This window comes from Macaca nemestrina, chromosome 13 (assembly GCF_043159975.1).
Source record: "Macaca nemestrina isolate mMacNem1 chromosome 13, mMacNem.hap1, whole genome shotgun sequence".
NCBI classification, from domain to species: Eukaryota; Metazoa; Chordata; class Mammalia; order Primates; family Cercopithecidae; genus Macaca; species Macaca nemestrina.
The window spans coordinates 10520734-10548409 of NC_092137.1; the positions used below are offsets into that span (position 1 = coordinate 10520734).

Consider the following 27676-nt stretch of genomic DNA (forward strand, 5'->3'; position numbering starts at 1 on the left):
CCAGCCGCTTAATTTGCTTTAAATAAAGATCTGGTTCTCCCAGACGAGGTTCACAGACAGCTGTTCCAAGAGCACATCTGTCTGGCATCAGGAGACTCACCCATACCAAGCTCACAGTGCTGGCCGTGATCCGACTCCCGCCCCGCAGCTCAAGCTTGGTCTGGAGACCTTCTCTGGTGCCTGCTCTGGCTCCCAGCCTCAGGCTTCCTGCACTGTGCGCTTCCACTCCTGTCTTCTCCACTAGGAGCTCTGTGGTGTGGGCTTCCTGCACCCTCACCTCTGGGCCTCCCACCACAGCACGGTGCAGGCACCAACTATTTCACTGCTAGATCCAAGGATGCTGGGGCCGGGGGCAGCTCTGAGTATGTCTCATACAGTGACCTTGTTTGAGGGGGCTGTGTAGGCCCAGGATTTTCCTGGGGTGGGGGATGCCAGGTCCCTTGATGTGTTAGGACGAGGACGTTGGCTCTGCGAGGAGGCTGCCTGAGATCCTACAGTGTGAGGCTGGCCCTGCCCTTGCTCGCCCAGCTGATCTGACACCCTCCAGATGGCCCGACAGAGACAGGGAGGAGCATCTGGTGGAGGACCTGGATGTGACCCCTGAGACATGTTGGGGAGTCGGAGGGAGATTGTTCTGTCTGGAGATTTCCCATTGCTTTTTCAGTTTATTGTCATCTGCTTGGGACTTGAGGGTAACTTCGTCTCTCAAAATAGGCTGAGAATTTTTACAGTTAGATATTTAATATACGGATGATGGGCAGATGGTAGTGTGGTTTTAAGGGGGAATTTTGTTGTTGTTGTTGTTTTGAGATAGAGTCTTGCTCTGTCACCCAGGCTAGAGTGCAAGCTCGATCATAGCTCACTGCAACCTCAAACTCCCAGGCTCAAGTGATCCTCCCACCTCACCATCCCGAATAGCTGGGACTACAGGTGTGCGCCACCACGCATGGCTAATTTTTTGTGGAGATGGGATGTTGCCATGTTGCCCAGACTGGTCTTAAACTCCTGGGCTCAACTAAAATTTTAATCTCCAATTCATACATTTCAGAAAGTATAATATGTAAAGCAAAATCATAATAGCAGCAACAATCACTGTCATCCCACGAGTTGGTTTAGATGTAAATTTTATGCTTCCTAGCGAAGATGTAAATTTTAGGCTTCCTAGCAAAAATTTGTCGAAAGTGCCAGAAAAGCACTTGTCCCATATCACAGTCCCATGACCCACACTCACATGGAAAGCCTTGGAACTGATGTCAGCGTGAGCCCTGTGCTGGAGTGGAGGGTGACGGAGCTTCGGAGATGAGCAGCCTCTACTGCTGAGCAGTCCCTGGGGCCACGCCCTGGCCCTGGATCCCCAGGCAGTGTGGGGTGTTCAGGATTCCTCATGTGACCCGTACCCTGCCTGCCCTAGGACCGTGTTCCTGTGGGCTTGCATGTGTGTATGTGCGTGTGTGCCCATATGCATGTGTAGGTGTGTGCAGATGTGTGTATAGGTGTGTGCATGTGTGTGCATGTGTGTATATACGTGTGTAGGTGTGTATGTGTGTACATGTGCATTGTAGATGTGTATGCACGTGGTGACATCAGTTCCAAGGCTTTCCATGTGTGTTCATACACACATGTGTAGGTGTGTGCCTGTGTGTGCATATGCACATACACATATATAGGTGTGTGCATGTGTGTGCACATATGCATGTATAGGTGTGCATGTGCAGTGTGTGTAGGTTTGTGCATGTGTGTGCATGCATGTGTGTAGGTGTGTGCAGGTGTGTGTGCGTGTCAGCACACGTGTGTCTGCATTCACTAGGCCAGAGCTCCTTGAGGGCAGGGTGGTTCCCAACTCTGTGTTTCCCCAGCTCCCAGCCCTGACCTGGCTTTTAATCACACAGTAAGTCGAACCCACTTTGGGAGCCTTCTGACTCCCCCAGACACACTGAGTACTCTTTCCTCGAGCTCAGTGCAGTTCGTCCACATTTTCGCAGCAGCACGCCTCCTGCAGCATTGTCAATATTTATTCACGGTCGCCGCTGCCTCCCTCCTGGACCGCCCATTCCCCAGGCCCTGTCTGGTGGTGACCGCCCTTGGGGAGCCGGCCTCTCAGCACAGCGCCGGGCACCGGGGCTCAAGGTCAGTGGGTGTGTGTTTGGGCTTGAACTGATGTGTGTGTTTACTGAGCTTTCTCCGCAGCCTGCTCCGGCAGCTCCAAAATGGCATTTCAGGAATTGAATTACCGACATTTCAGTACTTGCAGAATCCAGGAATAGATTATTTGATTGTATCTGTTGGAAGTCATTGCCGTAACTGGCTTCGTTTTCTTCGCGAACATCTAAACAGAGTGGGGAGAGACCGCAGGGGAATGCTGTGGTGACTTGATTTTCCCAAAAGCACATCTCCCAAGCTGGCGGCAGCCGATGGCATCGCCCCGTGACTGGGGGAAGCCTGAGGACTCACGGTCGCCTCAGGCCGGCCACCTTCGCGCTGGAACCTGCCCATCACATCGACAAGCCCTCTCAGGCTGAAAACGCTGTGCCGGGGTGGCTGCAGCATCACAAGGATTCCCCTCCAACTGTGTGGTGGGGGGAGCGGAGGGCCATTGAGTCCTGCCGTGTGAGTCACATAATGCCCGTGGCCTGATTTCTGTGCCCTGAGCTTGCCTCTTAGCGGTTGTTGACCTCAGGGCTCACATATCCCTTGTAAGGGGTTGTGACGGCTTCCGCAGCCATGTGGCTAGTTAGATTTTCCTCCAGCCCTTGAGGAATTCTCTCGGGATTTTCCCTGGCCTCGCGCATCTGCAGAATCTATAGAGGCCCTACAGGAATGTCTGCCTCCGAGTCCATAGTACTTGCAGGCCTGGGAGGCTGGATGTTGACACTTGGTGGGGCCGGAGCCCTGACTTCCTGGCTGTCTCATAGCTCAGGCCCGTTTGACAGCATTCGCGAGCACCTGTCCCAGGCAGGGGCAAGTTCAACAGCAGCAAGGGCTCCAGGCAGAGGGAGGTGGGCTCTGATAGGGCTCAGGGGCAGCCTAAATGTAGCAGAGAACTGAGAGGGGATCTCTGAGGCCTTCTTGGAGGAGGTGGTGGTGAAGCCAGCTAACTTTGTCTGTTGGAAACTGTCCTTATTAATCAAATAATAATGAATATGCTGTGTTTGGATCCACTAGGGAAAGCTGAAATTGAGCTCAAAGGAGGCATAGATTCAACCAGGCCTGAATTGGTTGCGCATTAAGAAGTTCAGCTTGTAATTTTGAAAAAGGAAAAGGCTCTGGCCTCATTAGGCTGCCCCCAGTGTGTCCTTGAGACCTCCTTACTCCTTGAAATGTGCTTCTTAACGTTTTGGAAAAAACAACTTTCCCCTTCTATACTTAGCCCTTATCTCAATGTGCAGGCGCCTACCTGGCCCACTTATCTTCAAGAAATGTGCTGGGTTAGGCCTCAGGAGTGGCAGGCACACAGATACTGTATTTGGCCTTGGCCTTCTGCCCAAGTGGAGTCTCTGCATTCCTTTGTATGCCTGGGGATGCCTGGCTAATCTGTGCACCCTCTTTCCACTCTCCTTCCTGCATTTCTCCTTCCCTTCAGTAGTGGCTCCCTTCCCATTCCCCAAATCGCCTCTGCTTTTATCTTCTTCCAGTCGAATTCCCATCAGTCGTGGAGCAGGTGGGACACCTGTGTATGTTGCGGGGGCACAGAGAAGCAGCCTGTGCTCGCCCATGCCTGCCTGCAGGTGCATGCTTGGGACTTGGCAGTGGGGAAGACTTTGGGGTTAGGATTTCCAGGCTGGCTTGACACTGGCCTGTTTTGTTCCAACCCATACAAGCCCTAAACCCTCATGTGCAGATCCTGCTGGCTGTCTGGGGAACACTTAGTTGGATGCAGGTAGGAAGAGGCTCCAAGGAGCAGAGGAGGGGCTGGCCAAGAGCCAGCTGCTTTGTCTGACCCCAAGAGCAGGGTCCAACACGTGGGAACTGAGCAGTGGCTGTAAGCTGGCCCTCAGGCAAGGCTGCCCATGATGCCAAGGCACATAGGGCAGACTCCAGATGATGGGGCCACTGCTGGGCCTTTTGTAGGGCACAGGAGCCTGCCAAGGGTTTGTTTCGGAGCCACCCATACAGGTGTACCAGCTGTTGAAAAATCCCAAAGATGTGGCGCCCTGCTTCTGGGGGTCTTGGGGGCTCTCAGGTAGCAACAGCATTCTGGGAGGACTTGGGCTCAAATTCTAACTTTTCCACCAGCTTTTGGCTGTCCTTCATCCCTGTGGGGCTCAGTTTCCTCATCTTCAAGCTAAGGGGGCCCATCTAAGGTTGTCACAGAATTGGATGTGTGACGGGGCAGCCCCCTTCACCTGTGGGATCCGAGGCAGAGCTGGCACCTCCAGGCTGCAGGGTCCAGTGACCTGGCATGGAGCTAGCAAACAGAGGAGGCCAGTGGGCAGGTGGGTGTTACCAGGGCCTGGGGCGGCAGAGGTGGAACCCTGGGGCCAGGCAGGGTGGGTTTGGGGTGGCATGTGGTTTGTGTGGCCCTCATGGGGGCCCCGCTTGAGTCATAGGAGTGTATGGAACACCCACTCCATGCCTTCTGTCATTTGCGGTTTGCGTTAGTGGGTCTGGCTGGCCGCTGGGGTTGGAGGGGAAAGCCAGTGGGACTATACATCATCTCCTTGGAGGTGACTGTGCCCCCAGAACCGAGTGGACAAGCCAGGCTTCTGTCCACACCTGCCCCCTGTCTTTGATCCTTTTCTGGCTCTCCTCCAAGAAGAGCTTTTCCTAAATCATCCACCCTGTTCACCTTGTGCTTCTCTGTGTCCTCTGAAAGCAGAGTTTCACCTGGGCATTGAGGCCCCAGGTGCAGGCCCAGGGGATGGGATGGGGTGGGGTGGTCTCTGACTGGATAGCCCCACCTGAGAAGGAAGCCCCCAGTGTGGCCCTGCCTTGACTGTGACCTGGGGGTCCTGTAGAGCCCTGTGTCCTGTTGCAGTGAGGGGTCAGTCTGTGGGAAGAGTGGACGATTTGGAGACACCATGTCTGTCTCCCTGATGCCTGTCAACACTGTTGCCTTTGTTCCCAGGGTAGCCTTCCCCTTGCCTTCCATTCCAGACTCCTCCTCCTTCTAAGATTCCCCATTCACCTCCTAGAGGAGGCCACCTGAGTGTCAGCCAGGCGCTGGACCTGGGCCTGCCCGGAAAGGTCCCTGGGCCTGGTGTGCTCTGGGAATCTCACTGCCATGGAGGACAGGGAGGGATGTGGGTCCTTCAGGAGGTCTGGCTTTGTCTGGGAGGTTTTCTGCTGCTCACTGGCTTCGGTCAGGGCTTGGCTCTGTGCAGAAGCCTTAAGCCAGCGGGCCCAGCTTCCTCCTCCAGGCCCGCCGGCGCCTCGGATGTTTCTCTCCTTCTTAGAGGGTGTTTCACATCCTTTCTTTTGTTTGCCCTGATTATTTTTGCAGATGAAGGAATACACACAATGGTCGTCTTTGTCTTATTTGAAAGCCAAACATGTTGCTTACACGTTGGGTACACAGCGAATATGTATCAGTCCAGCGCTTTTCACCATCTGGCCCGGTTTTAGTGTTGCTTTATTTCTGGTCATTCCTCAACTGGGGCTAAAGATCAGAAAAACCACATCTCCAGGTCCTGAGCCATGGCGAGGAAGCTGGATGGTGCCCTGGGCTGTGCGTCTAAGGTAGGGGAGGAGGGATGTCGGTGGGAGAAGCCTCATGGGGGCCCCGCTTGAGTCATAGGTGTGTATGGAACACCCACTCCATGCCTTCTGTCAATTACAAAGCACCTATTATGTCCTGGATACTGTGCCCAACGCAGTGGACACATTGATGGGTAAGGCATAATGCCCCCCAGGAGCTCCCAGTGGGATCGGGGAGGCAGACAGGCGAGCATATGACTGTGACACAGTGGGGCAAGTGGCGTCACCAAGGCAAGGCCCAGCCGCAGCCTTCCCATAACAGCTGAGATCAGCCTGGAGAGCTCTTCCTCCCCGCCCGGAGGGTGGCATGGGTCCCAACGCTCTCTGTCAGCCACGGCCAGAGCACACCTGTGCTGCTGCTCAGAAGGGCGTCACCTGTGGAGACAGTGACAGCTGCTCCTGGTCCCTGCCCCAAGGACAGGATCTGGAGCCTGTGGGTGTGTAAGGAGCCAACTCCCTGGCCCAAAAACTGTGGCCAGTTCTGGAGAAGGTGACCAGGCTCTGGGTCCCGGACTGTGGCCCCCCTCCTGCCTCTAAAGCCCCTCTTCTGGCCTCCATGACTTCAGCCCTCCCGCCCCCAGAGGGAGGGATCAGCCCTACAAGGGACCCGAGAGAGGGAGCCTCACACACAGGCACTGCCTGGCTCTCCTCCAAGCTGGCCTGAGCCCTGGGTAGCGTTCTGAGGCTCAGCCACACGGCTGTGCAGGGCGGGTGAGAGCAACAGCCTGAGAGCTGTGACCCAGGGCTGGGGTTTTCCTGGAGCAGCAGGAGGGATGAGTTGGGTTTCTGTAACTACATGGGCCAAGAAGAGGGAGAGGATGCTCTGGGAAGGAGAGTGGCTTTGGGCCAGCATTTGGGCCAGTGGGACTCGGAGGCGAGGGAGGTGGTAAGATCCCCTGCTTGGGATGAGAGGCAGATGGGGAAACTGAGGCTTGGAGCAGAGGGAGGGGCAGGGCCTAGACCCCCAGCAAGTCCCAGTTCATGATGGCATGCTGCTTCTCCATGAGTGAGACATGAGGGGGTCACAGAGGCCCGGAAGCATCGGCGTCATCAGATCATCTGACTCGATAATAGAAAAATTAAAATTTAAAGTCATTGAAAGTGACGACTGACAGAGATGTTCCTAGAAACTGGAGATTGGGTGCTGAGCAGATCTCAGGGTAGATGATATCAGACACATTGTCCCCTGGGCTGAGGTTTTGTTTTGTTTTGTTTTGTTTTTTAAAGTTTCAGAATTCTAAGGAAAGAATGAAAGGCTTCTCTATTCTTGAGGTGCTGGGGTCCCTCAGCCTCCACCGTCCAGCCTCAAGCAGCTGCCCCCTCTCACCTGGTCCTCAGCCTTCTGGAACCAGACAGGTCCCCCACAGCGGCCCAGCCCACGCCACCAGCACCACCCCCAGAGGTTTATTCCGTCTTCGTGCAGTGGGAGACTCAGCCCCGACACTGGAACCTGTCCACTTTAGCCCCAAGGGATCTTATCGAGGTCAAATCTTTGGAACTCTGGGCCCTTGGGAACTTCTGGGCGAGACAACCCGGCCATCACAGGGGCTCCTGCGGGGTTGACTTTATGATGCATTTGGGTCATGAGGTCTGTTTTTTTGTTGTTGTTGTTTTGTTTTTTTTGGTTTGTTTTTGAGACGGAGTCTCGCTCAGTCGCCCAGGCTAGAGTGCCATCTCGGTTCACTGCAAGCTCCGCCTTCCGGGTTCATGCCATTCTCCTGCCTCAGCCTCCCAAGTAGCTAGGACTACAGGCGCCCGCCGCCACGCCCAGCTAATTTTTTGCATTTTTAGTAGAGACGGGGTTTCACTGTGTTAGCCAGGATGTTCTCGATCTCCTGATCTCGTGATCCGCCTGCCTCGGCCTCCCAAAGTGCTGGGATTACAGGTGTGGGCCACCGCGCCTGGCCATGAGATCTGTTTTTATCCCTTGTGCCTCTAGGAAAGTCCGTCCTGGCCAAGTCCTCAGTCCCCTAGTCTCATGGCTGACTGGCCCTGGAGCTCGGGTGGCCTGGCCCGGCCCACCTGCTTCCCCACAGGCAGCGGCTGTGGCTTCTGCTGCCTGAAGTGCTCCAGGTGCTGCAGGCTCCTTCCTTCAGGGCGTTCTAAGTCCCCTGTCTCGAATCCCCAGTCTCAGCTGAGTCCTCCTGGAGGTCAGTGGGACAGAACACCAGAGCCCTGGGGACAACGGGCTGCGTGAAACACTTATTTTAATTATAAGAGTTACGTAAGAACATATCAGAAAATTGTCAAAATACAGGGCAAAAAAAAAAGTCACTGATGGTTGCCTTCTCACACTGTCACACAGTGGTGTGTAGCCTTCTGGTCTTTTGGTGGTTTTGTAGCAGTATTGGCACCTGCGTTACAAGATTTCATGTTGACCATTCTTGTTTTTGCTGTGGTCTTTAAGGATTACAGCGACAGCCGTTCCTCTTCAGGATGCAAGGAGACCGAGCCAGCCCTCAGGGAGCTGACGGTCCAGCAGGGGACAGGGCAAGAGGTGCGGTGGAGCCAGACCTTGCCCTCCAGAAATACAGGGAGACAGACACAGGTGTATTTAATTCAAATACAGCATGTGGTTCTGAGAAGGCTTCTTGGAAAGGGCCTGGGATCGAGTTGGCACCAGCAGGGGGGACTCAGAGCAGAGGCAGCAGTTCCACCCCATGGCGTAGAGGAGGCACCCTAATCACTGCCTTTCAGCCGCAGCCCTGCCTGACGTCATCTTTTTTGTTGATTGTTGTTGGCTGATGTTGGCTGTGGACATGTCCTCCACCAGAGTGGAGGACTCCGTGGGACCAGACCACTTGTCCTTATTCACCCAGAGAATAGGTGCCTTAAAATACTGACTGGACAGAAGGAGGAAGAGACGGGCGCTGGGCCGTGTCACGGAAGAATTCCCTGGGCCAGCCGCAGAGGAGTAGGCCTTGGCAGGCAGCTGGGAGCCTGGAGGGGAGTTGAAGACTTCTCCCGTAGTCAGCTGTCTTTAGGGAAGAAATACTAGAAAGTCACAGAAAAGAGGTGGGGAAGGGGAGGAAAGCATTTCCACTCACAGTCCCGTCGGGAGAGGTAACATTTTGGAGTACAGCGTGCCCTGCCCCAGCAGGCCCTGGCTGGATGCATATTCCTATAGATATAATTCTGTAAGTGAGATCATTCCTTATCTACTATTTTACAACCTGTTTTTGTGTTTTGTTTTTTTTCCATTTAGCAACACTTTGTTCTTCCCTAGAATTCACCAGGCAGGACAGGGCTGACAAAGGAGCCTCTGCCACCTGAACACTCAGTGGCCCCTCCCGGGCCTCGGGGCTTTCCTGGGGCCCTCAGCTATGGAGCAACAGCTCCCTGTGCATCAGAGCCATGGGGGAGGGGGGCCAGGGGGCACAGGTATGACCACCCATTTCATGTCCTTTAGGAAGCTCGAAGAAAAGCGGTTAGCCAAGAACACAAATTACGGTGATGTTGTTTGCAGTGTGGTGTGTTGAGATAACATAAACTCTGAAGTCAGAATTGACATCGATTTGAGCCCCAGATCATCCTCTTAGCAGCTGTGTGACCTGGGACAGGGTGCTTAACTTCCAGACTTAGTTTCCTCACTATACAACAGGGACAGGGATCATGCCTTTCTCTGAGAGTTGGAGGAAGAAGTGAAACCAAACGCAGCCCTGTGATAGCCCCTTACGCGTGGAGGCACTCAGCAGGTGCTGGCTCCCATACTGCCTGAAGGAATCGACTGACAAACTCTCAAATTCGTGAAATAATTCAAGAGAGTAGCTGCGGAGACAATAAATTATATTAGCTGATGTGGTTTGGATGTGTGTCCCCTCCAAGTCCATGTTGAAATGTGGTCCCCAGCATTGCAGGAGGGGCCTGGTGGGAGGTGATTAGATCGGGGGAGGGGGCAGATTCCTTATGAATGGCTTGGGCCATCCCCTTGGTGATGAGTGAGAAATGTGGTCGATTAAAAGAGTGTGTCACCTCCCTATTCTTTTGTTCTCGCTCTTGCCATGTGACATGTTGACTCCCCATCGCCTCCCACCATGATCGTAAGGTCCACCAGAAGCAGATGCTGGCACCGCCCTTCCTGTACAGGCTGCAGAACTGTGAGCCAATTAAGACGCTTTTCTTTATAAATTCCCCAGTCTCAGGTGTTCCTTTGTAGTAATGCAAACAGACTAACACGTTAGCCATAGCCATTTATTAACATTATTTTATTTTATTTTATTTATTTATTTTTTTTGAGACGGAGTCTCGCTCTGTCGCCCAGACTGGAGCGCAGTGGCGCGATCTCGGCTCACTGCAAGCTCCGCCTCCCGGGTTCACGCCATTCTCCTGCCTCAGCCTCCGGAGTAGCTGGGACTACAGGCGCCCGCCACCACGCCCGGCTAATTTCTTTTTGTATTTTTAGTAGAGACGGGGTTTCACCGTGTTAGCCAGGATGGTCTCGATCTCCTGACCTCGTGATCCGCCCGCCTCGGCCTCCCAAAGTGCTGGGATTACAGGCTTGAGCCACCGTGCCCGGCCTTAACATAATTTTAAAAGATCTCAGTCTTGTGCTGAAATTGTTATGTTGGTGGTTACACATTTATCAAAACTTAGTGACCTGTACACCTACACAGGATGAATTTTATTGTGTGTAAAGTACACCTTAATAAACTTGACTTTACAAAAAAAAAAAAATCCTTTTTTTTTTTTTTTTTTTTTCTGAGACTGAAGAAATCCTCCCGCCTCAGCCTCCCAAGTAGCTGGGATTACAAGTGTGCATCACCACACCTGGTTAATTTTTATATTTTTAGTAGAGACGGGGTTTTACCATGTTAGCCAGCCTGGTCTTGAACTCCTGACCTCAAGTGATCTGCCCATCTCGGCCTCCCAAAGTGTTGGGATAACAGGTATGAGCCACTGTGCCCAGCCTTTATATCTCTTGACTATCACAAAATGCTTATTTTATTTGTTTGCCATAAACAATATTTTTACATACTGTATTGTAACCTGTTTAATATAATAATTAATCAGATATGTTGTCCCATGTTATTAAAATCATCCCTTGTGGCCCAAACTTGAAGGCAGCACTCTGTCCCTGGGTGTGCACCGTAACTTCTTTAACGAACACCCTGCTGTTCAGTGCTGAGGCTGCATCCCTCTAGAAAGCGCTGTTGAGAGGTGCCACGCAGGTCGTACCACCCCGAATGGCAGGTAGAAGGCAGCTGAGCGGAGCCCCAGCAAACACACCCTTGCCCCCGAGCCAGGCCCCGACTGTAATCTTCCATTGCTTTACACCAGCAGCGCTTTACCTGGACAGGTGTCTGGACAGTGCTTGCCAATGTAACTGGCATTCTGCCAGCTTCTCAACTCTGTGGACACCGGTGGACACTGGTGCAGTCATCAACTCTCACTCACCGTGGGCACCTGCTGTGCCCACCTACTGCCATCTGAGTGTCACGACCACACCCCCATCCCCATCCTTTCACGCACTCTCTGCCCGCACACACTCTTCCACCCTCTGTGGACAGGGCCCCTGCCACCTCTGAAGCCCCCTGCTGTCTCTTGGCAGCCCCCTCCTCCCCCTGGCTCCCGTGTCCTGCCCACCTCCCTGCACTGGCACCTCCTGAGCAGTCCTGGCTGAGCATCCACTCTGAGGGCAGCCCCTGGCTGGGCACCGAGATACAAAGCGTTATGAGGGTGTTCTGTTGAGGAACTGAGTCCAGTGTGGACAGAGAACACAGAAACATAAAGGAACATCCAGAATCACTGCAGGGTGGCGAGCCACCGAGGGGGGCTAGGCTCAGGAGAGGACATTCAAGGGCGGCAAGCCACCGAGGGGACGGGGCAGGCATGGTGAGGGCATTTCAGGGAGTGCAAGGAAGGAGGGTTGGAGGTGGCGAAGATGCTGGTTGAGGGCACGGATGAGGTGGGGAGGCGTTTTGACTTTGGACTGAAGGTCTTAACTGACCAAGGTGGTAATTTCTAGCCCTGTGACCTCAAGACAGGCTGGACATTGGAGGACGGGATGACACTGGCTCTTCTAGGGTAACTTGTCTGGGTTTAAGGTTCTCGATGGGGTTTAGGACATGGTGGGAACCTAAGGATGGTGCCAGCATCTGAATTCTCTGCCATCTTCCAGAGTCAGGACTCTGCAGCTACCTTGCCCAAGAAAAAGTAGAGAAAGGTGGTTTCATGTTTTCGGGTTTTTTTTTTTTTTTTTTTTTTTTGACTGCTTTGAAGGGAAGTGTGGGACTCATTTGCACATACAGTTAACATTTTCAAGGCTGGTGCAGGGCCAGAGAGATTTGGTTGCAGCTGTTAGTTTTACTTCCTGTCCCGATAAAGGAGGGTACTTGCCTCAGCCCTCGCCTGCTGCCATAACAAAGCTCCATGGACCGGGCCGCCTAAACGCAGACACATGCTCAGCTCTGGAGGCGGGAGGTCTAGATCAGGGCATCCATATGGTCAGGTTCTGAGGACAGCTCTTCCTACTTTGCAGGTGGCTTTTTTCTCTGTGTCCTCCTGTGGAATGAGAGCAAGCTCTAGTCACTCCTCTTACAAGGACACTAATACCATCATGGGACCTCACTCTCCTGACCTCACTGCAACCTAATTACTTTCCAAAGGCCCCACCTCCTACCACCATCACCTTCAGGGTTAGGGCATCTGTGTAGACATTTGAGGAGAGGGCACGGCCATTCAGTCCATGGCCACATTGCATGTTTTGGGGAGGGACTGGAGAGAGGCTGCTGTTTGCTGGGCACCTGAGTGGGTTATAGATGTTAAATCCTCATGGTAGAACATGTGGAAAATACAGAAACAATTATAATGCATAATCCTACAATTCAGAGATCATCACAGCAGACATGTGGGTCCATTTCTTCTCGTCAGTATTCATTTATAGCGAGGCGGACAGACCCATGCTGTAATTGAGTCATGCTATGTATTTGTTTCAGGTCCCGCTTTTTCTTTCCACTTAAGACCATATCATTCATTTCCTGTGTCATTAAAAATATTTGTGGTCGGGTGCAGTGGCTCATACCTGTAATCCCAGCACTTTGTGAGGCCAAGACGAGCAGATCACCTGAGGTCAGGAGTTCGGGACCAGTCTGGCCAACATGGTGAAACCCCATCTTTACTAAAACTATAAAAATTTGTCCACCTGGGCCAGTGCGTGATTCCGAAGATTACATTTGAAGTCCAGCCTGGCAGCTTTCCAAAAACCTGTGCCTCCCTCTTTCTGCTTGTAAATATCCCTCATGACTGGTTTCCCAGAAAAATTGTGAGGATGAGCGAGGTGTTGCTTGTGGAAGTCACTTTGGAGGGAAAGTGTTTGTGACCCCAGGAGGCACCACCCATGCCTTCTGGGAGTGGCCCGTGGGGCTCCTGAGGGTGGATGGACGTGGAAGGGGACAGGCCTGGCTCCTTTTCTTGGTTGGCTGGGCTGGGCTATGGGCAGGAGCTATGGCCGCGGCTGACCCTTCTGCAGTGAGAGCTGAGCAGTGGTACAGTTAGATGGCTCCGCAGACGGTCCAATGGCCCAGCCTCCAAGGCCTTGAGTGATGGGATGACCATGACCACTGGATGTCTCTCAATAGGCTTTCCCTTAACCATGCCAGCAATTCCACCATCTGCTTTATAAGCCCTGGTATGTATATCAGATTGGCTAAGGATGCAAAACTGGAATGCTATTAAATTCCAGAGGCTGTGGTCACTTGAAAAGATGAGCTGAAAATAAGATAAAATTTCACAGGGTTAAAGGCAGGCTTTGCACTGTGGTTTAAGTTTAGAGTCATCCATTCATGACAGTGTAGGTTTGGGAGAAAATAAGATTGGAGAGGCTTGAGTGCACACTCGGAACTCGTGGCTCTTTCTTAGTCTGTCCACGCTGGCTGTACCGCAGCCCCCCTCAGCTGGAATCAGGAGTGGCCCAACCATGGGTACTTTGGACAAAGCTCCCCCAAGTCAGGCATGCCCGCTTGTTAGGGAGGGTGAACTCCCTGACCCGAGTCCACCTGGAGGTCCAGGCAGGAATTAGAACCACTTCAGAAAAGCTCTGTACAGATTTAATGGCACAAGTACCTGCGGCTCAGAGCTGCAGACCGAGCGTGTTGTGCAATTGTCGGGCGGCTTTTCCCTTGGCCACAGTAGATTTACAATTAAGAAAAACAAATCCAGCTCTCAGTCAGAAGTGTGCAAGGTTCGCTTGGTCTGGAGACAGCAGCTTCTGTGCTCTGGGTAGTGAGGAAGTGGATGGGCAGGTTGGCAAATAAGCCACATGTATGTCCTGTGGGCTCAGCCCCCGTCTTAGTGGGCACAGCGGGGCCCACGAGATCCGGGGACTATTTATGGAGGGTATGCTGGGGCAGGGGCATGGGTGGGTGTGTGCTGCTTGTGTTGTTGAATTGGGATTTTCCCAGCCAGACCAGTCTGCTGGGACAAGCCTTCTGGCTCTGGGCCAAAGGCCTCCGCAGCTGTGACCCATTCAGACCTAGAAAGCTGGGGGTGCTGACTGTCACCACCCAATGGCCTCCATGGTGTGTCCACAGAGGGCCACCTTTCTGCAGGGCTGGGCTACTCCTGACTGGGTGTAGGAGCTTCTTGTAAAGTCCGTAGCAGGGTTGCTGCCTACAACCCACCCCTCCCCATTTTCTCTCTCTCTGCGTGACTATTATTCACTCTTCAATTCTCTGTTTAGATGTCACTTCCTCTGGGAAGCCTTCCCAGATTCCAGATGGGGCTGGAGGCCCTTCTGCAGACTCCCCTGGCATCCTGCACTCACTCACCTATGGCACATGTCATTGGCCATGAAGTCTCCTGGGCACTTATCACACTGCGGGTTCCTTGAAAACAGGAATTGCTCTTGTTCTCTGTTGCATCTGTAACACTTAGGACGGTGCCTGGCACATAGAAGGAGTCCAATTAAGAATGTTTTGAATGAGTGAAAGAGTGCCTAAATGAGACTTCTATTCCAGCGTGAAGACCAGCCCACCACCCTGATGAGAAAGTTCGAGTGTGGGAACCGCTGGGGATCTTGATGGCCTGGGTCCTCTGGATGTGCAGGACAGAGGCAGCCCCTGAGTTCTCATGGGGGCTGGTGGGCAGAGTGGGGCCCAGCCTGGTCTGAGGTGTCCAGGTGCCCCTGAGGTGCTCACTACCCGGCAGATGCATGTATCTGTGAAATACTGGATAGGCCCTTAGTCTAACCAAGGAGGCATCTGAGCTCCTTAAAGGATTCCACAAGGATGTCATGTTGTGCTTTGAACAGTAGAGACGCGGGTCTGCTGAGCCCCAGCTGAATTCCGCGCAGGGACCTTGAGTGTCCCTTCCCACTGTGTGGCTCCAGCAAGTCTCCTCCCGCCTCAGGTCTGGGTTTCCAGGCATCAAGTGACAAAATGGATGTGATGCTCCTTCTGGACTGTAATGTACACTGCGTGGAGATGTTCGTGTCCTGTGTAGACTGGGCGCTGTCACATCAGGCAGGACTACAGGGGCAGTGTTTGTCATCCTGTCTTCTGGGCAACTTGGGGTATCCTCCCTTTATATCACCTCCTGCCCAGGTTCTCTGTGCCACCAGAACATAATGTCATTTGGAATCCCTGATGGAACATTTTGATGGAACAGTAAAGATTGGTCCTGTGTGATCTTAAAGTCAATATGGCTTAAAAACAAATGGCTGTCAGGGAATTGTAAATCAAAGCAAACACCGGTGAGAATGGCCCAAATCCAGGACACTCAGCACCAAACGCGAGGGATGACGTGAAGCCACAGGAACCCTCACTCACTGCTGGTGGGAACGCAAAACAGTACAGCCACCTTGGAAGACAGTTTGACAGATCCTTAGAAAGCTAAACACACTTTTACCCTGTGATCTAACAATCGTGCTCCTTGATATTTACCCAGAGGAGTTAAAAAAACTTATGTCCACACAAAAACCTGCACATGGGTGTTTATAGCGGCTTTATTCATAATTATTCATAACAGCCGGAACTTGGAGGCAGCGAAGGTGTCCTTCAGTGGGTGAATGGATAAATTAGCTGTGGTGCATCCAGACAATGGAATATTATTCCACAGCACTAAGAAGAAATGAGCTAGCAAGCCATGAAAAGATATGGGGGAACTCATCTGCATATGAGTAGGTGAGAGAAGCCAGTCTGAAAAGGCTATGCCTATGGAGGATTGCAACTCTGTGATATCCTGGGAAAGGCAAAGCCATGGAGATAATAAAAAGATCAGTGGTTCCTAGGGGTTGGGAGGGAGGGAGGAACAGGCAGAACACAGGACATTTTTCAGGCAGTGAAACTGCTCTGTAGGATCCTGTAGTGGTGGAGCCATGTCATTGCACAGTTGTCAAACCCATAGAATATACAGCACCAGCAGTGAGTCCTGCTGTCACCTGCGAACTTAGGTGATAATGACGTGTGAAGAGGCAAGGTGGGTTCATCAGTTGTAACAAACAGCCACCCTGGTAGCAGGGAGGGCAGGAGGTATGTAGAGAACTCTGTGCTTTTCACGCAATTTTGCTGTGAACCAAACAGTTCTAAAAAATAAAGTTCATTAATTAAAAAAAAAAAAAAAAAAAAAAGGAAATGGCCACATGCAAAGCGCTGCGTGGAGGGCCACACATCCCAAGCAAGTCAGCTAGAGTAGAGGCAGGAACAAAACAGCTCTATCGGTTCTGGACGAGAAGCCGCCTGCACCACCCCCTCCCTGCTCCTGTGCGGGACCCAGTGGAGACCTCCTGGGCCAGCTGCAGCTGCTGAGTGTGGGAGTGTCCTCTCCACGGCAAACCCGCCATGAAGGCTGCACACCTTCCTGTTTCTGCCCAGCCACACCACAGGGCACTCAGCCCTTTTCCTGAGCACTCGAAGCTGCGTTTCCTCGAGCTCCTTCCTGTTTAAGAACAGGAGAGGAGTGGTGGCTCACTTGTGTACCACTTTCCAGGGCAGGGGTGTACAGGACGCCCTGCAGCACCTTTGACTCCTCTGGGAATGAGGCGTGGTTTAATCCGCACACCCCTTACCACTAGAGTCTGCAACTAGTCAAAAGGTGAATCTGGCCGGGCCGCGGTGGCTCATGCCTGTCATCCCAGCACTTTGGGAGGCTGAGGCAGGAGGATCACTTGAGCACAGGAGTTCCTGACCAGCCTGGGCAATGCAGTAAGACCTTGTCTCTACAAAAAGTAAACAAAATTAGCCTGGCATGGTGTCATGTGCCAGTGGTCCCAGCTACTCAGGAGGCTGAGGTAGGAGGATCACTTGAGCCCAAGAGGTCGAGGCTGCAGTGAGCCAAGATTGTGCCACTATGCTCCAGCCTGGGTGACAGACTGAGACCCACCCCCCCTTTTTTTTGAGACCGCATCTTGCTGTGTCGCCCAGGCTGGAGTGCAGTGGCGCTATCTCGGCTCACTGCAACCTCCACCTCCCAAGTTCAAGCAATTCTCGTGCCTCAGCCTGTGAACTAGCTGGGATTATAGGCACCCGCCACCACACCCAGCTAATTTTCGTATTTTTAGTAGAGACTAGGTTTCACTATGTTGGCCAGGCTGGTCTCAAACTCCTGGCCTCAAGTGATCTGCCCACTTCGGCCTGCCGAAGTGCTGGGATTACAAGTGTGAGCCACCACGCCCAGACCTGAGTGAGACCCTTTCTGGAAAAAAAAAAAAAAGAAAGGTAAATCTAAGGGGTGACCAATAGGGGAATATATTTGTCGAGTCTCCTCACCTCAGCACTGTTGACATTTGGAGCAGCATAATTCTTTGGTGTGTGCGGGGAGGTGGGGGCTGTCCTGTGCATTGTGGGGCGTTTAGCAGTATCCTTAGCCCTACCCGTAAGATGCTAGTAGGCGAGTCCCTTCGACTCCTCAGTTGTAATAACCAAAAATGTCTCCAGACATTGCCAAATGTCCCCAGGGAAAATCGCTCTGGTTGAAGTCACTAAATTATATGCATATACATATAATTACACATGCATATACACATGTACACACACACACACACACACACACACCTTTTGCTGGTGGCTCTGGATTGGCAAGCTTGCTCCATGCCAAGAATCAGCATCCTAATACTTGCCCCACCCTTTAAAATAAACTTCCCAATCCTAGGCAGACAACAGAACAACCCCAGACCTCCGCCCTCAGGATGGGGACAAGGCTGGGGAGGTGGCAGCCTGGCCGGAAGGTCATTTCTTTCTTCAGTCATATCAGATAAGCCGCTTCCCCTCTCTAGGAGTGGGATGGGGGCTGCCAGTGGTGTTCTTGCAAAATTCCCCTTGTGGGAGCAGAGGGGTGGAGGGAGAGAACCCCTCCGCACATCCCCGTGCGATGAGTGTCCGGAGGGAAGGGTTTTGGGCACCTACCCGGGGGAGAGAGGGGAGCCCAGGCTACCATCTCTGGTATCCCTTTGCTCACACTCACTACTGTCCTCCACAAACTGCCATGCTTGCTTGGTGCCAGGTGCTGTGCTGGGCACTGGGGCAAGGCCCCCTCCCCCGTGGGGCTACAGATGCTAATCTGCAAATCCCAGAAAAGTGGAATCTCAGTGGCAGAGTGGGATGAAGGGGAGGTGCTCCGTGCTATAAAAGCCAGCGGCCGGGAGTTTCAGGGGCTTCCCTAGGGAGGGACCCTGAGCTGGGGTCTGAAGGAAGAGCAGTTCACTGGGGAGTTAGGGAGTGTTCTAGGCAGAGCAAACAGCGCAGTGGCAGCCAGGGCTGGCACTTTTAAAGAAAAGTCTCAAGACTTCTCTTTCTGATTGTAAAGTGAGCTGAGCAGACTGAAATCAAAGATGGGAAAATAAAGATAGAGGCAACAGGTCAGGTGCGGTGGCTCATGCCTGTAATCCTAACACTGGGAAACCGAGGAGGGCGCATCATGAGGTCGAGATCAAGACCACCCTGGCCAACATGGTGAAACCCCGTCTCTACTAAAAATACAAAAATTAGCTGGGCATAGTGGCGTGCACCTGTAATCCCAGCTACTTGGGAGGTTGAGGCAGGAGAATCGATTGAACCTGGCAGGTGAAGGTTGCAGTGAGCCGAGATCGCGCCACTGCACTCCAGCCTAGTGATAGAGCAAGACTCCATCTCAAAAAAAAAAGATAGAGGTGACAGGAAGACCCCACTGTGAGTGACCTCCGCTGAGTGCACATGTGCGTGAGTAGCTGTGCGGTGGTCCTTGTTGTCTTCCCATCAGCCCCTCCCAGACCCTGGGCCTGGAGAGAGTGAGAATCTGACCTAAGGCCGCCCAGTGGTGTGAGGCTGGCCTGCTGTGCTTACATCCCTGGGGGACTCTAGGACCCCAGTGCTTCCTACTGGTGACTTCAGCTCCCGGTCATTTGTCGGGAATGCAGTGTCCAGGGCTGAACCCCCGGAGGCTGTGTGGGACAGGGTCCAGGAACCTGCATTCTAGCAAGCACCTGCTCCAGGCTTGCTTCCCTGGCAGGGAGGCTTAGTGATCCAAGTTCCTGGGTGCGGACACTTGCTGCTTCTCTCCGAGGCCGGGCTGGGCTCTGATTTTTTCATCCAATGTGCTGGGCTGATTTCACTTGCGGATGCAGAATGAGAAGCTGTAGAGGAGATCAAGGCGAGCCGTCTACATGGGTGATGGCAGAACCTGGTGTTTGCTTGGCTGAGTGGTGTCACTAATAGGATTTGCCGAGCCTTTTGGATGTTTGTGGCGCGACGGCTGCTGTGGGAACCCAGAGGCTGCTCATTTGTGGGGAATGAATAATTTATTTCTGTTTTCAGATGACTTATTCCTTCACCATAGACACTGCAGCCGAGCTCCCGCATGTTCTGTAGGCTCCTGATTAAGTGGTTTCAGCAGGAGAATTTGGCTTAATCCCCCACTGCCCTGGATGCCTGGTTCCAGGCTGCTGATTCGTCGGCCTCGTGTCAGGGGTGCCCAGAGCCTCTCCACTCTGGGGGCTTTTCCTCCTGCTCTGCCTGTTTGGGAAGCCTGGCCACTGAGCACGTGCTGGCCGTGGGTTTTAGAGTGGTCTGGCAATTAGGATATTAATGTCGATAACACAGCAGGACTTGCATGCAACAAGCTGAGCCACATAACGTCACAGTCGCTCTTGAACGTCTCAGACTTTCACATGGGCCAGCCACTCCCCAACCTAGGTTGCTCCCTCACCTCCTCAGGGCCTCCCTGATGTCAGTTTCAATACATGCCTTCCATCCTGCCCGGGCCACCATGTTGATCCTCTGCGTCCATTGCTCAAGAGCCCACCATGGCTCCCTGTTGCCAAATGCAGCCTGAATTCAGTATTCAAAGCCCTCCGTGAATGGGCTTGGTCCTTCCTCCCCGGCCTCTCTTGCATGGCTCCATGCTCTGAGCTGCCTACTCACTGACTCATTCATTTAATGTTTATTCTTTTGTTGTTTCAGCACTGAGTGGGTCTGTGAAATCATTTACGTGTTTATTGAGAGTCTGCCCGGGCAGGGCCGGGGCTTTGATGTGGGGAGCAAGACCCTGCCCCAGGTTACAGGTAGGCCCTCCCAGGTGGCCCAGGGCTCTGGGAGTGAGGGGGCGGGGGAGGGCTGTGAGATGGCAGCGTGGGAGAGTCTCAGGATTTTTGGCATCTTTAATCTGCCCACTGGGTGAGATTGAGGCCTCAGGTGGGTGTCAGGGGCTTCGAATGCCAAACCACAAAGGTCTGCAGGCTGGGGGAGCTGCAAGAGGTTATTGTCAGTGACGAGGGCATTGGAGAATGGTGGAGGAGACCACATTGCAGATGGCCAGCTGGAGCACCGCCCCCCACCCCCGGCCAGTCCCGCTGCCTGGACCCCTTCCACCTCCACAGACCCACTCAGGCCCCACCCTCCCCTTGCACTGCCTCGCACGGCATTGCTTAATTTCACTGCAATGACTCACTGGGGCTGCTTTCTTCACTCCCTTATTGCTCTTTGGGTGAGGTTTGGTCTCTGGCCTCCCTAGAAGGCAGAGCGCAGCGCCCAGGGAGTGGCCAGTGGGAGAAGCGGGGCTTGCAGGCCAGGCGGGCCCCAGTGTGGTTCCTGGTGCAGTGCTGGTGGCTGTGTCGCCCGGGGCAAGTGGCTCGGAGCCTGTTTCCCATCTGCAGATGGGGGGATGGTCTGTACCTGTCCAGCACCCATGAGGAGCAGGTGGGACAGGGTGTGGCCATCAAGGGCTCCTGAGGGGGACCTGTAAATGCCACATTCAGCCTTCTGTGTTAAGGACCATAACTCCAAAGAGTGGCCCTGTGTGAATCCACCCCCTTGTGCCAGCCTCACGGCCTCCTCAGAAAGGGCATGGAGGAGCAGTGGGATGCCCACGGTACCGTGGAGGAAGCAGTCCCGCAGAGGAAGCAGTCCTGGAGGAGGGGTGACTGGCCCAGGGCCACACGGTGGCGTATTGGAGTCTGGCTCCAGCCTGCTGTGGGGCACATCCACGTGGAGAGGCGCTCAGTGTATCCCCCACCCTGTCACCCCCACAGCATTCCTGGTGCTCTGGGTACCTGCTGTTTCTGAGCCATCTAGGTGGGCATAGGGACAACCTCACCAGGGACAGTGTGGCCCCATGCTGGTAAGCAGGCGATACTGACCCTGGTTCCAAACTATGTTCCTGTCAGTCATTCATCTTGCTCTTCTGGTATCATTATGAACACAACTTTAGAAAGTTTAACAGTGGTACTCCGAGAGGCTTGGGCCCCGACTCATGTGACACTGACCAACAGCTGAAAGGTGACTTGTGGTCTGAACACCTGCAAGGGACACTTCTTCCGATGCCTGAATCTGTGCATCTCTGCCCAGCAAATGACAGCACCTGGAGTGGTAGCTGGCCATGCCTGGCCCTGGGAGCGTAAGTAAGACCATGCTTCTCAGGGCCTGTTTGCTCAACCACACAATGGAAGGGTTGGGGAAGATGGATGTTTTTTTTTTTCTTTCTTTCTTTTCTCCTTCTTTGCAGTTGACCATTTTTCTTGCCAGTGAAATCACAGGTGGAGGTCTATGTGTTTGGCAGGTGAATGGCCATGCAGGGGTAGAGGGAGGCCTGGATGCTTTTCTCTTCCCTGCACTCGCAGGACCCCCATGACCCTCGGCCCCCAGAGGACAATCGGAGGCTTCTGGCCTAGGGTTCTAAGGTCTCCTGCGTAGGTCAGAGGCTCGTTGTCTGGCTGAGAGAGAGCAGACAGTCGGTGTGTCTGAGGGCAGGAGGCTCCCCAAATAGAAAAGGCTGGATTGGGAGTGGATTTATTCTTCCCGCCTCCCTGGGGCCATCGGCATTTCCCCTATGACTGCCTCACTGTTCCTGATGTTGGCAGAGGTTTGTTTTATCTTCCTCCTTCCAGAACAGGAGGTGCCTCAGCAGCTCTGACACTGCCTGAGAAGAAGGTCAGTGGCGTCTGGGAGCCATGGTGAGGGTGGCAGTGACTGGGCTCGGGAGGTTCCAGAATTCTGTTAGTGAGCATCGAGCTGTTTTATTTTCCTTCATGCTTATGGAAGGTCATGAGTGAACAAACAAGTTTCAGTCTCAAGACAACACGGCATGTTTAGAGGCGACCTGCCCCCACCCCACCCCCATCTCTGGGAGAGGACTGTAGGTCTCACGGTCTCCCTTCTGCCTCTACGGCCCCCAGGTCCAGGGACTCCTCCGATTTCTGTCCTGCTGCCTGGTACTTTTGTAGCACTGTCTGGTTTTCAAAGTTCTCCAACAACAATTGTGCTTAAAATAAAATATAAACTCCATCCCCAGTTCCCAAGCCCCACTCCCCGCTGACCTCGTCTGTTACTGGGAAGCCCTGTCTTTGTCACCAGCAGCAGCTGTGAGTACCTCATCGGTGTTTAGGAGTCCAGGTTGCTGCAGCATCTTGGTGTGTACTGTGGACCCGCTGTGTGTGTGCCCCCAGATTACTGTGCTGAGACCCTCACTCCAAGTAGGATGTTCTTACCTCCCAAATTACCTTTGGGAGGTAATTCGGTCATTAGTGCCCTTATAGAAAGAGGACGTGAGCCAGACCTGCCTCTGCTGTCTACCAGGCAAGTATATAACGAGAAGGTGAGGTAGGAGGTGGGACTCGACTCCAGAGGCAGGACTCAGACACCGGACCAAATTGCAGACCAGCTAAGACAGGGCCAGGGTAGCAACAGCCTTCCCTAAGAGGTGCCCACCAGTGTGCCATGTCAGTTTGCCGCTGCCATGGCAATACTCGGAAGTTACTGCTCCTTTCCATGGCAATCATCTGATGACCTGGAAATTACCACCCTTTTCCTAGAAATTTCTGCATAATCCATCCCCTAATTTGCATGTAATTAAAAGTGGGAATAAATCTGCAGTGCTGCCTCCAAGCTGCTGCTCTGGGCACACTGCCTGTGGGGTAGCCCTGCCCTGCAGGGAACAGCCCCTCTGCTGCCGCTGTCCACGGCTGCTTCAGTAAAAGTTGCTAACACCACCAGCTCACCCTTGAATTATTTCCTGGGTGAAGCCAAGAACCCTCCTGGGCTAAGTCCCATTTTGGGGCTCACCTGCTCTGCATGATCAGGAGCCATCTGTATACCAGGAAGAGCGCCCTCCCCAGAACCCGACTGTGCTGGCACCTTGATCTTGGACTTCCAGCCCCCAGAACTGTAAGAGGTAAATGTCTGTCATCGAAGCCACCCAGTCTATGGTAATTTGTTACAGCGGCCTGGATGAAGACACAGTATGTAAGTAAGCATTTGTGTCTGGCTTCTTCACTTAACCCTGAGGTTGTGAGATGCATCTGTTGTGTGGGGCATTGAGGTTCATTCTCATTGCTTTATGGGGCTCTGTGGTGACTATACTCCAGTTTCTTTGCCCATGGAATGTGCATGGATGCTTGGATAGTTTCCAGGGTGGGGCTGGGACAAGTTATGCAGCTCTGAGTGTTCCTGCACATGCTTTTGGTGGACACGTGTCCTTCTTTCTGTTGGACATACATGAAGGAGGGGAACTGCTGCTTCACGGGGCACATGTGTGGACACCTTTCGTAAATATGCCAGTGTTTCAAAGTGGTCATAGACAGTAGATTCCTTTTATTACATGACAAAAGCTCAAATGCCCTGGTAGTGGGAGTGGCAGCAGGAGCCTACAGTAAGACATTGCACATTCTCTGGAAGTCAGGGATCCCTGCCAGCCGGTGCCCAGTGCCCCAGGAACCAGGGGTTTGGTGGTGGGCACTAGTCATGACCACTCGTGGCTCAGGTGTTGGGAGCTCTTTCCAGACCTTCACCTGCGTGAAGCTTGCAACCTGGATGGTCTCATGTGGACGTCTTGGCTTCCACCCTGTGCTCTGTGTCTGGTCTCAGACCACAGCCCACCCTGGTGGTCTCTGCAGGACACGTAGGCTCCTCTGTAACTCAGTTTCTTGAATTGAACAATGGAAGAAAATGCCTCTATGAAGAGAGGTCACTGTGCAAAAGTCTGTGTGACAGCATTCTCGGAGCAACTGTGCTTATCACCTGGGGGCCACAGTGGAACTAGTCATCTGAAAACCACAGTCACCTCTGAAATAGTCATAATCCCAAACCATCCATCTTTGACTTCAGACCCCATTATAATTTTTTCTCCCTAAGGGACTTTGCTTTGTAATTATGTTGGATTTCAGAATATATTAAAATAATTTGTCATCTCTTGAGCACACATTTGCCTGCTGTGAGCAAGCAGGAGAGGCCATTTCCGATTTTCTGCAGGTCCCAGTGAGCACGTGAAGCCTGCGCCTGGGCAAGAGGTTGGGTACTGGGAGGAAGAAGCTTTTCCAGCACCTTTTCCCAAAGACCAGCCAGCGAGGGAAATGGGCGCCGAACCTACCCCCCGCCCCGCTCCAGGACTGGGCCAAGAGGGAGGGACTGACCCCAGAAATGGCCCCGGAACCATAACCTGCTTACACTGTGACTGTAATGCCCAGGGTGGCAGCCTGGGCTGTTTCTGGAGTTGAGCTGAGAGTTCCTCCAGTGGAAACTCCTTACAGAACATGAATATTCCTCAGGGCCTGGGGTCCGGCACCACCTTCAGTGGACTGGATCACCTTCTTGAAGGCAGAGAGATCTTAAGAGCTTATGTGTGACTGCCTACTCGATGCCCAGCACTCATCTGCGTGAACCCCAGTGGGCCACGGCCTTCTCAAAGGTGGGGACCCTGTCCCTGTACCCAGCACACATGGTGGGCACTCGGCCTGGGTTTGCAGTGCCTGCTGGGGAGTTCTCCAAGGCAGTTTTATAGCTCAGCTTCAGCACCTTCCTTGGGGCCCAGTCCTGGATTTGAGGCTGCCAGGGGGGTTTGTGGTCAGCTGAGTTGGTACCTGTCCATCCCTTCGTCTCTGTAAGGGGTGACAAGCACTAAGACCTGTTATGTCCCCTGGCTTGCAAGGCCTGAAAGCTCTACACGCTGTCCCCTCGCTCTTGTGACTCTGCTCTTTGCTCTCCTGTCTGCTGGCATAGAGGAGTAGGAGGATATTGACTTAGATTCCTTTTTATGTATTTATTTTTTAAAAAATCAGCTTTGTGGAAATGTAATTCACACCCCCTACCATTTACCCATTTAAAGTATACAATGTAAAGTATAAATTTAGTGATTTTTAGTATATTCTCATGTATGTGCAGCTATCACCACAGTCAACTTCAGAGTGCTTTCATCACTCCACAGGGAAATCTGTACCCTTTACCGGCTAACCCCTCTTTCCCCATCCCCTCCTTCCGCCAGCCCCAAGAAACTACGAATCTACTTTCTGTCTCTGTCCTGGACATTTTATATAGATGGAATCATACCACATTTGTCCTTTTGTGTCTGGCGTCTTTCATTATATTTTTGGGGTTTTGTTGTTGTTTCTTAAGATATGGTCTCAATCTATCCCTCGGGCGGGAGTGCAGTGGCATGACCATAGCTCACTGCAGCCTTGAACTCCTGGGCTCAAGTGATCCTTCTGCCTCAGCCTCCTGAGTAGCTGGGACTACACACATGCACCACCATGCCTACTTTATTTATTTAGTTGGTAGCGATGAGGTCTCACTATGTTGCCCAAGCTGGTCTCACAGTGCTGGGCTCAAGCGATCCTCCCACCTTGGCCTCCCTTAGGGCTGGGGTTGCAGGTGTGAGCCACCACACCTGGCCAAGAATTGGTATTCCTTAACTGTTCGTAGAATTCAGTAGTGAAGTTATTTGGCCAGGGCTTTTCTTTGTAGATAGTGTTTTGATTACTAATTCAATCTCTTCACTTGTTCTAAGTATTTCAAATTGTCTCTTTCTTGAGACGGAAAGTTCTGGTAGTTCATGTCTTTCTACTTGGCTTAGATTTTGCAGGCCTCTCCCTGCTCTTTCAGTCACAGTTGACGTTTATTGAGTTCTTTCTATGTAGCAAGCTTTTGTTGTGCATTAGCTCATTTAGTCTTTACAAAAACTTGATGAGCTAGGTAGTACTATTGTCATCTCCATTTTACAGATGGGGAAGTGGATGCAGGGAGAGGTGAGATAACAGGTCAAGGTCACACTGCTAGGAAATAGGAAATAATTCATTCAGGTTTTGATTCCAGACAGTCCAGCCATGCAGCCCCTGGCCTTGCCGCCTCCCAGCCTTTCTCCAGAGACTCTGAGAGGGGCCTAAGACCTGACATGAACAAGGGCTGGGGGAGGTGGGGTCGGAAGGGCCCCAGGAAAAGTGTGTGTAAAGGGCTCTGACTCCCAGTCGGGGAGTTCGGATGTCCCCTCGGGGCTTTCGTCTTCTAACCTCTCTCCCAAGCGCTCAGCCAAAGGGCAGCACAGAGCACCCTACCCTAGGGTGCCGCACCCCAGCTGGCAGGAATTTGGAGCAGTAGATCTGTGCCCAGCAGGTCTGTATGAATCACCCAGGCCTCTGCATTTTGCTTTTCTAGAGGAAGAGGCATGGCAATTTGTAAGACAATCACTAGACAGAAATCGGGAGCAACCAGACATAACTCAACATAATTATTTCTGCATAATGACTTCTGCTACTTGATTCTGTCTCGAGCAATGACTGTAATCTCTATCTGTCACTGGGAAGCTGGTGGCCAGGGAGCCCCTGTGGCTTAGAGATAGAGCCAGGAGGAAATTTGCAATTCGAGTTAATGGAGTGTTCCCAAGCAGCCTGGGAGCCAGTGCCTTCGAGGTCTCTGGAATAGCAGACCCCCCCTCCTGCTAGGAAGCCTGGTGTCAGAGCTGGCTGGGCCTCCTCTGCGGAGTCCAACCCACCCACTTTGTGGCAGATGGGGAAATTGGAAATGGCAGAGGTCACAGAATGTGCCCAAGGCACAGGCCAACCTGGAACCAGCACTTCCTCTCCACCCTCCCACCATCCAGCATTTCCCCATCAGCTGGCCTGGCTGTCGGTGGGACAGAGGGAAGATACCTCTGTGGAGCCGGTCACTGAGAGTGCTGGCCAGGCAGGGCCGCCCCCAGGAGACTGGAGACAGTGGGGACTTTGCAGCCAGATAGTGAGGGACCTCAGTGTGGTGACTGGGTGTGCTTGCTGAGCGTGCGGGCAGATTTGCGCTCACCTGCTCCAGCCGGGGGCATGCAGAGGCCCCTCCTTCCCCAGGAGGGTGCTTACTCACTGCATTGCATGGCCTCTTAAAAGTCCCCGTTAGGCCGGACATGGTGGCTCACACCTGTAATCCCAGTACTTAGGGAGGCCAAGGCAGGCAGATGGCTTGAGCCCAGGAATTTGAGACCAGCCTGGAAAATGTAGTAAGATTTCATCTCTACTAAAAATGGAAAAAAAAAAAAAAATAGATTGGGGTGCACCTGTAGTCCCAGTTACTTGGGAGGCTGAGGCTGGAGGATTGCTTGAGCCTGGGAGGTTGAGGCTGCAGTGAGCTTTGATTGTGCCCTCCAGCCTGGGTGACAACCCTGTGTCCCGAAAAACAAATAAACGGAAAAAAAAAACCTTTTAATTAACCAGAGCAGCTGAAAAGAACAGAGCATGGGTTTGGGGATTTGTGTTTTGGGTACCCCACCCCCCACTTAGCCGAGTGTGACCTAGGCTGGTGTCCTGGAGTCTTTCTTTCTCCAT

The 27676-nt window shown here is 52.8% G+C and overlaps 1 protein-coding gene across 7 annotated transcripts in view; it reads left to right on the top strand.

Moving 5' to 3' along the window:
* Positions 1 to 27676, top strand: part of LOC105486496 (hippocalcin like 1) — a 122691-nt gene that overhangs the window by 63523 nt on the left and 31492 nt on the right. Inside the window, exon 1 of one of the 7 annotated variants that reach the window (XM_011749391.3) lies at positions 2049 to 2127. The exons of 5 other annotated variants lie outside the window; for them this stretch is intronic. The gene's annotated coding sequence lies outside the window, so the exon portion shown is untranslated. Of the gene's footprint in view, positions 1 to 2048; positions 2128 to 10562; positions 10581 to 27676 lie in introns of those variants that run through there. One more of the 7 variants, XM_071076225.1, reaches the window with a different exon arrangement.